Source organism: Musca autumnalis, unplaced genomic scaffold, assembly GCF_047663935.1.
Source record: "Musca autumnalis isolate F117 unplaced genomic scaffold, ASM4766393v1 scaffold_1, whole genome shotgun sequence".
NCBI classification, from domain to species: Eukaryota; Metazoa; Arthropoda; class Insecta; order Diptera; family Muscidae; genus Musca; species Musca autumnalis.
The window spans coordinates 125297703-125308668 of record NW_027411644.1 but is presented as its reverse complement, the minus strand read 5'-3'; the positions used below and the strand labels follow the sequence as shown (position 1 = coordinate 125308668).

At 34.8% G+C, this 10966-nt stretch overlaps 1 long non-coding RNA gene across 2 annotated transcripts; it reads left to right on the top strand.

Annotated features, from left to right (window-relative positions):
• Window positions 1-328: 328 nt before the first annotated feature.
• Window positions 329-5072, top strand: LOC141406584 (uncharacterized). 2 transcript variants are annotated; one of them, XR_012413439.1, is made up of 4 exons: window positions 329-1215; window positions 1657-3090; window positions 3145-3333; window positions 3403-5072. It is a non-coding gene; the product is annotated as an uncharacterized lncRNA (long non-coding RNA). The 2 variants fall into 2 exon arrangements; XR_012413438.1 differs by having other exon boundaries at window positions 329-3090.
• Window positions 5073-10966: the final 5894 nt, after the last annotated feature.

The window sequence follows — 10966 nt, the reverse complement described above, 5'->3', positions numbered from 1 at the left end:
AACCGACAAAAAACCCTAGTTGTGTTTTGTTGTGTCAGATCCAGCTTGGATTTTATGGCCTCATCTAAACATGGTTAAATATTCAGTCTGTCCTTTACTTTTGAAAGTGGTAAACCCGGCAAAAGTAGCAAAAGTTGTAATCTGGTTCCATATGAATTGCATGGTGTCTGAAGTAATGGAACGCTTTTCGAGTAAAAAGTTGTAAAACTTGAAGATTCTTGCACGTAAAGGAACAGAGCTATTGACTTTTTAGCCTTTACCTAATTAACTGCGTGTTGCGTGTGCGTTCAACAATACAAAAACAAAACACATGTATTTCATATTGAAAACAAAAACAAATACATGTATTTTGTTTTTTTGAACGCACACGCAACACGCATTTAATTAGGTAAAGGCTTTTAAAACAAATCTGGGGCTGGATTCTTGTTCTATGAAAAATATTTCCTTTATACTTTTTTTCATTTGACAGTTTTCTCCTTTATAAAAGTTTTCATTTCACATTTTCATAGGAACAGAATTGAGCCCCAGGGCTATATATCTGAAACAAACAAACAAACAACAACAAAATAAACCAAAGGAAAACAAAAATTTAAACAAAGCCTTAAGGCCCCCACTCATTTGTCAGTCTGACTGCCAGCATTTATGGTAGTATGTGTAAATTTTTTAAATTTTGAGAATGTATGTGAGAGTTTTCCAAGACTGATGAAAATCAAAATAGTTTTGATTTCAAAATGAACCCCCATCAGTCTGGGTGAATTGTGTTTATTTTCAAATTGTCAATAAATAATTTTGAAAAACAGAAAATAATGTTGGTGTTGGAACACAAAAAACGTAGAATTCATTCATTTTTGGAGGAGAAATTATAGATTTTTAGACTTGACTGATGGTTCGTGCTACACACTTGTCAGTCATACATACAGAAAGGGTTCATCGGACTGACGGCACAGACTGATAAATGAGTGGGGGCCTTAACATTTTTCAGTGAAATTAGAAGCTATGAATAATATAAAAGAAAAATCTAAAAATATATACATAAAATATAAAAATTGTGGAAAGCAACATCTGAAAAAATACATTTAAATATACAAATATACACAAATTGGAAATGGACGACAATTTGGCTCTTCTCATACTTAAGGATTCCAGCAGTGACGGCGAATGGCTTCTTGAAGACGAAGAAGTTTTGAAAAGTCTGATGAAACCTGTATGTAAAAGGTAAAAATATGTTTGCACCCAAGGTAAATTTATAGAAGGTATGTGCATGAATTACAACAACTAACAAATTTACAAAAACAACATTGTTGGTATTGAAAATTAATTGTCAAAGAATATATTGAATAATAGGGTCGTTCCAAAAATTTCCTCAGGAAAAACATAAATACATTTTGAAAATCCTCCAAAATAGAACAAATTTGAATGACAATGTAAATATAAAGCAGTCAGATTTGTAGTAGGTCATTTTTACTACAAGTTTAGGAAGAAAAACAGTATTTTATGGAGGCAAATTTCGATGTTTCAAATTTCATGAGTAGACCCTATTACATTTTGAAAACTAAATTTACAAAAAAAGTAAGAATACAGCTGATTGTCACTTCTACCTTCTATAAATGTACCTTGTTTGCACCCTACCATGATTGAAACATTTTGTATTTTTAGAAGGATCAGCATTATTCATTTAATTGTTGTTGGTTGCAAACCTCTTTACCTGCATGTAGCAATTACTTTTTCCTGAAGAATTACGTAACGCTGAGATGTCTTGGAACAAGTTTTTAGTACAGACGGCGAATAAATGGAATGTGTCCGCACGTTTTTTTCCATCTCTTTTCCAAAATAAATATGGCAAAAAATTGTTGGCTGTGACTCTCGCAATGAAATTGGGCTCCACAAAATTGAATTTCAAATAGATTTTCGTGCACAATACAAAAGGAAACATAGTCAACAAAGTGATTTTTGGGATGCAATCAAGTCTCAGGAAGAACAATAATTAGAGCAGGCTTCATCTACAAAAAATTCCGGATCCGGTGTTGGCTGCTGATACATTACTTTTATATACCCAGCCTTTAGGCTAAAGTGGGTATATACATTCACTTTCATAAGACCAAAATGTGCCTCATCGAAATAATAGTTTTAGACCCTAAGTATGTTTGGATGAAATCCCTTTCCGACGATTTGGAGTATATTTAGCCATTTCCGTCTGTCCGACTGGCTGAATCGTATAGGTCTATTCCTTTCGGTCTCTTTCCTTTCCACAAAAGTAAATATATAAATCTAAAATATATTATCTAAAATTCCATGCGCGATATCTCTTAAACTGAGCAACTTATTTTAAGTTCCTTGGGTTCAAAATTTTTGTTCAAGTGCAATTATGGGTCTGTTCTAGGATCCTTTAGAAATTATTACCGAAGGCACTCCTTCTGATCCTGTTTATAGCGATATTATATTATTCGTGGCAAGTTCATGCTTCTTCATATAATGGCCCAATAGGTCTAAATTATGCGGTGACCAACCGAAATAACTTATCTATCGAAAGGAATGACTCCCAAAATAATATCCACTTCAAAAATTGACAGGTACCTCCCCCACAAAAGTTAGAAAATGTTCGAAAAATTCGTGCGCACGATAACTCTTGAAGGAAGTTACCGATTTGGTCCATACTTCGCTCATCGTAAAATGTGTACCAGACTTAGATAATGTTTCAGTATTGACTCAATCGGCCCACTCCTTCCGGAACCTCACACACAAATTTTCGGAAAAGTTCAGTTTAGGGCCATCTCTCGAATCGCTCTGATTTTTGTTTTAGCAACTTGTATTCACTGTCCTCCATACGACGGTACAATTTCATTAGGGGCAAGTTCATACTTCCTGAGAAAATAGCCTGAAAGTTGCAAAAAACCCTACGACACCATGTGTGGTGGTTGGAGCGCAAAATAACTCTAGATGTAAAAGTTCGAATTGGGACAATGGACTGACGTATTAAATTTGCTTATTAAACAATTTGTTATCCACTATAATCTTATTTGTTGTTGTAGCAGCATATAATGCTGGGTTGGCAGCCGCTGGCCGAAACACTTTTGGTTTCGGGTCAATCCGGTACGTAAGAACCCGCTGCCGTGGGATTGATAATCTCATTAATCTTATTTGTAGTTTTCTTTGATTACAGTGTCACATCAGCTCAGTGAGATTTGGGGTTTTGATGTCAACTGAGGTGGCTTTTTGTCTTTCGCTTTACGTCTATCATGGGCAGAACATGATCCCCTAAAATATGATGTACACTGCAAGATGTTGATATATGGCTTAGTAACTTATATCTCAAAATTATGAACAGTTAAGAAGGTGAGTATGTCATAAGCATTTAATTAGTTGCTTTTTAATTTACTTTTACCTTAAATCTATATGATTCAGATACGTCGTTGCAAACGGAATATCTTAGATTTGAAAGAAATTGATCCGAAATTGAAACTGGCTGGTTACATATAGAAACTACATCCTCTTGAATAAGGCATCATATTTATAGTTTGGACGCAACCGAAATTTTGAATTATGAGCGATTGAAAACGGAACGATCATGTGGTACTTTCAAGACTTGGAATTTTGGATACGAAGAAAAGCAAGGTCGCCCTGTTGAACCGTCCAAAAACCAGGCTTTAAATGTGTCCCATACGAAGTGGAAGTGCTTCAATAATTGCTTTAAGCGCATTTAAAAACTATTTTAATAGTCCTCGTATTTCAAATATAAATGTGGCCAAAAACTATCAACAAAGATTCAACAGAACCACATATTCTTCTTTGAAAGTGTTTGCGTCCCAATGAAATGCAAACCACAGACCGCCACTGTCATATATTTCTCAAAAGATCATCAAGCCAATTGAACATCATCTTCTTCAGACAAGCACTATCTAACAAAAATACAAGTGTCAATCATGTTTATCATGCTATACAACTAGACTGATCACAGTAACTATTTAACAAATCTACAACAACGTCTTAAGTCCCAATTTAAATTAGGGGAGTTTACTTGCGGCAATTGTCAGTTTGTAGGTGAGAGAGGGTGCTGAGAGGCAAAGGGTTACCATATGCCTCACCTCTCTCTCCTACAAAATGACAATTGCCGCAAGTAAACTCGCCCAATATAAATTGGGACTTACAACTAACATATGTGTCAAGTGAAGAAACAGTTTTTTTTTTTATAAAACAACATGAGTTCCAAATGAATTCGTACAATTGTGGAAATATTTCAACTACTGAGCTATGCAATTATGAATTCGGCTTGGCAACAAAACAACAATCTGTAACAAATTTTTCTAGAGACATTTTTTATTAGAGACAAATGCCCATTATAAATTAATACATTATTTAAATATTAAACAAACACAAAATACAAACATTGTTCCACAACATCCCATACGGGACAAGGGAGACTTCTCTCATATCAATGAGTGCACACCGATTCATATTTAGCTCAATGATATGGGACCTACTGTTTATAGCCGAGTCCGAACGGCGTGTCTTAAGACACCACTTGTGGAGAAGTTTTTCAAAGCTGAAATACTCAGGAAATGTCGCCAACATTACTGAGAGGTATTTTGCCACCGTTGAAAAATGTTTGATGTTGCTTGGCCGAGGAATCAAACCCCCGACCTTCTGCGTGCAAGGCGGGCGTGCATACCATTGCACCACGGTAGCACCCCCATAAAATATTTTATGAATTAAAAACGAACAAATTAAATGTACATAATATTTAAATAATGTTTTTTTTTTAATGGTTTTTAAAAACAAAACATTATTTAAATATTATGTACATTTAATTTGTTCGTTTTTAATTCATAAAATATTTTAATTCAAAAAAATAGTATTTTCTTTTATACTAGTCTATCCTTTAAAACTAATTTAGTTTTCTTTTAATTTAATGTAATTTTTAATTCATTTTGTACTAAACTTTCCTTTTAAACTAATTTGGTAAATATTCTTGTCTTTTAAATCAATTTGATTTGTAATTCATTTTGTACTTTTTGGAACCGATTTTGGTCCTATGGACCATTTATAAAAATAAATTGAATTAAAATTGCAAAAATGCCTATGTTTGTTTTCCTTTGCTACATAAATGTGTAGCAATTTTTCGGAGTAATTCGTTTCTTATCTCACAGCTCCTTTCTTTATTTCAAGGTGCTTCAAAACAGCAGAATGGTATTTCTTCTTCTCCTCCGCTATTTCTTGCAATATTTTTTGGGATTTTTTCTTCGCGTTCTCATTTTCTTTTTCTATAACAAAATTTTTTTAAATACGCAATCCAGTTATTTTCATTTTTAAACGTTTTCTTATGTTATTGAATGGATTTTAAGAAATAAACAAATTTGGACACTTTATAAATATAAACTTCAAATTAAATGTTGATGCTGAGGAGATCCTCCTTTCATTTTAATGGTCACTTCTAACATTAAATCTTTAATTATAATAACAAAGGAAAACGTATAATAATAGCGGCGGTTAGCATCTTATATGACCTTTAATTTTATTCAAGCCGGCTTTAGATGTCGAAGGAGTATCTGCAATAGAAGAATATTACATATCGACGCCTCCAAATAATAGTATGCTAAGTCGACTTAGCATGTTTTGATGTTCTTTACATTTTTATATTTAACGTCCTTTAACTTAAATTCTGTCAAATTTTGGTAATGATCGGACAATCCGAACATAAGTTATTAACAAATATTTACTTAGCATAGTACTGAAGGTCAAAGAAATTTCCAAACTTTTAGAGCTTGTCCTGCAAAACTCGCTTTTCAGAATTAGCAAACTATTATTTGGAGGTGTCGAACGTCCTTTAACTTAAATTGTGTCTAATTTTGGTAATGATCGGTCAATCCGAACAGAAGTTATAAACAAATATTGACGTAGCATAGTACTGAAGTTCAAAAAAATTTCCAAACTTTGAGAGCTTCTCCTGCAAACTCACTTTTTAGACTTAGCATACTATTATTTGGAGGTGTCGATATGTATGTATATGTTTATAAATATATATTGCAAATTATAAAAATTTGAAGTTCTTACCACTATCATAGAAAGTTCAACTTACTGTACAGTAAGTACAGTACAACTTAATCTATTTCGTCCAGTTTGCGAATTATTAAGTTTAGCTTTTTTATATTTCCTCTCCATAGCCCGAAACTTTCCTTCCACTTGCTCTGGTGAAAATATGTACCTGAAATCGATTGACAGCGATCACTAAACACCGAAACAATAATTGACGTTGATTAGCCATTACCCATTTTGCTCCAAATTTTCAGATATTATCTGCCAAAGCTTTTTCTTTTTTTAAATAGGCCGATTTCCCGACTTTTGGCATAAGATCCTCCAAAAGTGTCAGCATGAGCCTTATGGGGGCTTCAAGCCAGGTCTGCTTTCCCGGACTTTGAAATGCGCCACGCTCAAAATCGATAAATTCGTATTCTTCACTTTATTCTACAAATAATTAAAACAAAGAAGGAGTGAAAATTTTAAGTAAAACTTATATTTTATTAATTTTACTTACCAGCGTCCATTTTTGTTCCTCCTTTCGTTTTAACCGATTGTTTTGTTTTTATGTCAATCAGCTGTTACATAGCGCCATTTTTGTTTGACAGCTATTTTTGATTTTGACGTTTTTAAACAATGTTACCATTTTTCCGTTCCCGAACTTATTGAAAAAGCTTTTGCGTGAGAGCAACTTTTTTCGATTCTCTCTTTTACGAGTTTTAACATTAACAAGTAAAAAGTCGTACATTCGCTTTTTATATCCTCCACCACTTTTTATATCCTCCACCATAAATAGTCTTAATTAAAATGGAATAATTAGGGTCCTTTTACAATTTTAGGTGGAACAACTTTTCGACAATGGATAGACTCCTACTGCCTCCCACTATTGCTTAAATCACACTGTGAACACAAATGTTGGGGCAGAGAAAATTCCTTTTGGAGATGAAAGCCCTTGGTGTGTGTATATTAAAAACTCCGAAGGACAGATGCGCCGTGAGTCGAACTTCCGCGTTATGGCGTGATGAAGTTTTTGCAAGAGACCCTGTAAGCCATCATGAATTAGCATTATATCTTTGTTTGTTGTTTTTGTAGAGCACTTAAGCAACAGTGAACAAAGATATAAAGCTAATTCCTGATGGCCCACAGGGTTTCTAACAAAAATTTCATCACGCCATAACGCGGAAGTTCGACTCACGGCGGATCTGTCCTTCGGGGTTCATAATATACTCACCAAGGCCTTTCTTCCCCAAGAGGAAATTTCCGTGCCCCAGACTTTCACCTCCATTTTGTTGCACAGTGTTATCTAATCTAATCTAAAAAAATGTGTTCAGCTAGGTGAAAGGTACCACCTACGGGGCTATATCATAGAGTCAACCTATCTTTATTATTTTTTTGGCGGAAAAGTTTTATAGCTGCAGGGAACTTCAAGAGTAAAATTGAGGGTAGTTTCATCAAAACAATGGACCCATGTTGACGAATTTTAGTGAAGAAATTTCGTGACCACTGAAAGTTCCCAAAAAACTGGAGGTACAGTTATATGGGGGGATATACCAAAACATGGACCTATATTGACGATTATTTTTGAATAGACAAAAGTGTAGCTAGTTCGGTTAAAAATTGCAGCTAAAATTCTCAAAATACCGAAAATTGGGAGATACCGTCATATGGGGGCTATACCAAAACATGGACCTATGTTGACGATGCTTCGTTGGAGATGTTTTATGACAACTGAGAACTTCAAATGCCAAATTACAGCTATTTCGGTTAAAAACTGTAGCTAAATTTTTCAAAATACCGAAAATTGGGAGGTACCTTTATATGGGGGCTATACCAAACATGGACCTATGTTGACGATGTTTCGTGGAGATGTTTCATGACCACTGAGAACCTCAAATGGCAAATTACAGCTAGTTCGGTTAAAAATTGTAACTAAAATGCTCAAAATACCGAAAATCGGGAGGTACCGTTATATGGGGGCTATACCAAAACATGGACCTACATATGTTGACGGTGTTTGATGGAGATGTTTCATGACCACTGAGAACCTCAAATGTCAAATTGCAGATAGTTCGGTTACAAATTGTGACTAAAATTCTCAAAATACCGAAAATCGGGAGGTACCGTTATATGGGGGTTATACCAAAACATGGACCTATGTTCACGATGCTTGGTGGACATATTTCATGACCACTGAGAACCTCAAATGGCAAATTACAGCTAGTTCGGTTAAAAATTGTAGATAAAATTCTCGAAATACCGAAAATCGGGAGGTACCGATATATGAGGGCTATACCAAAACATGGACCTATGTTGACGATGTATCGTGGAGATGTTTCATGACCACTGAGAACCTCAAATGTCAAATGGCAGATAGTTCGGTTAAAAATTGTGGCTAAAATTCTCAAAATACCGAAAATCGGGAGGTACCGTTATATGGGGACTATACCAAAACATGGACCTATGCACATATCCTTTGGGATATAAGTTTTTTTGATCACTAGGAACCCTAAGTGCCAAATTATAGCTAATTCGGTCTGCAAATGTAGCGAAGAACGTCAAAATACCTCAAATCCGGAGGTACCGTTATATGGGGGCTATACCAAAGAGTGGACCGATATAGCCCATCTTCGAACTTGGCCTGCCTATGGAAAAAAGACCCTCGCGTGCAAAATTTCAGCACTATATCTCAATTATTGCGGACGCTAGAGTGATTACAACAGACGGGCAGACGGACATGGCTAGATCGTCTTAGAATTTTATCCTGATCAAGAATATATATACTTTATGGGGTCGCAAATGATTAGTTCGATGTGTTACAAACAGAATGACAAACTTAATATACCCTCCATACTATGGTGGAGGGTATAAAAAGTACGGGAACGAAGCTTTATTGGCTCAAATTTTACAAAATATCGAAAATTTCCATAATTTGTATCCAATTTCTCACCATATCTCGAAAACCATAAATATTTTCTTAATGTGTTCGTTTGGAAAAATATTCGCTGGAATGTAATACACAACTCTTCGGAACATGCCATTGTTATAAATGTCAGAAGTGCGGGAATAAACTTTTTGTGTGAACTGTGTTTCAAATACGTGTTGTAAAATATATGATGCAAAATACCGCTAAAACAACATGAAGTAAGCTTTTTAGAGTTTCAGATAGTTCTGAAGACTTGCTAAGAACATTATTTGGAAGATGTTTGCAAAAGGTTACTTGGTTCAAACCCCCAATAGTTTAGATGATACTGATCATAATTTCAGCAATTATGTAACATTTTCTATATTTTATAGATTTTGATGCCCTAGATGGAGTTTTTCTTATGTGATCTGCTTAAAAGATGAGTTCTACTAGTTTGGGGCTACAATATTGCCAAAGACAGCAAGGCCAAATTCCTATTCGTTTCTGAGATAAAGGCCCGATAAGTGCAAAAAAAAAAAAACTGTAGTTTTAGCCCGGTTTAGATGAGGCCATCAAATCTGACAGGTAAAAACCCTACTAGGGTTTTTGTAGTCTCAATATGTACTTTCAAAAAATGCATACTAGAAGTTGTTTGCATTTTCAGTGTTGCATAGTGTTATAAACCAACATACTTGTTGCTTTTGTGTATAGTAATTTTGAAGTTATATTCGAAGCCGACCTGATTATTATTGTGATTTAAAATAAAAGAAATTCAAATCACAATGACGAAAAATCTTTTATGTTTGTTGTCAAAAGTAGTTGTAAGTGGCCAACCAAGGCCTACAGAACGTCGGCCATTCAGAATTCTGTTAACAACTTTTGACAACAAACATAATAGATTTTGCATTATTGTGATTTGAGTTTCTTTGATCAGGGGCTCAATTCTGTTTCTATGAAAATGTGAAATGAAAACTTTTATAAAGGAAAAACCTGTCAAATGAAAAAATTAAAAAGAAAATATTTTTCATTTCAAATTTTCATAGAACAAGAATCCAGCCCCTGGTGAGCTTATTGGCCGACCTTGTACAGGCCTTGTAGCCAACGTTGGGAAGGCATTGGGTTTGTCCCTGTACATGATAAAACAGTACAACAAAATTTAAAATTACAAGAAACCCTGCACAGATCATGAAGGAGGACTGAAAAATAAAAGACACGTGTATTGGCGTTTTGCAACTTTACGTCGGGATGTACCAAAACCTCAGAAATAGAACCAAATCTGCAAAGAAACATCCCTTTAAGTGTAGAATGGAAACACTTCATGAAGAACCCAGTTCCAAAGCTCTGTTCCAATTTGTTCGTGACTGTAAAAACCGCCAATTGCAACAACAAGTGGCAATATAATAACAACAACAAATTTCTGCTTCACCACAGGGACTAAGTACATACCGCTTTTTTTCTTTCAAATATCAACCTAATAATAAACAAGGGAGCCAAGGCTATAGTCGGTTCGGGACAGACTATGTGATACCCTACACCACTACCACTATGCATAAGCTTTTGCCTGGTAAAATTCAAAATATTAAAGTTGGGATAGCTTAGCGCCTTTGCTCTGAATGTCTTCATTAATACAGGTCAATTTTGTTGAAACGCATTTAAACACAGTATCAGAACACCTCAAATAAAAAATGGAAAAGTGGGATGTACGCCAACCATCAATAGGATTCTTTCTCTGTGTGATGGGGATCAACCCCCAAAATTTCGTGAGGATCCGATCAAAATTGCACAAAAAATAGAAAAAGGGATGCATTACAGAGTATTGCGATATCTCTGTTGTTTGACCACTTATGACAACCTAATTCACATAGTTGTAAAGGTTATATTTTCTACTTTCCTTACCAGGTTTTGCTTTCGATATACCTCTTACAGAAGAGCGATATTCGCTTTGAAATAAAACGTTGGCCTTTTCTTCAAATAAGTTTTTCATATTCCGGCCCTGAATAATATCTGACCATTACCAAAATCAATAGGTTTTTCCCCTGTGGGACCCCCATT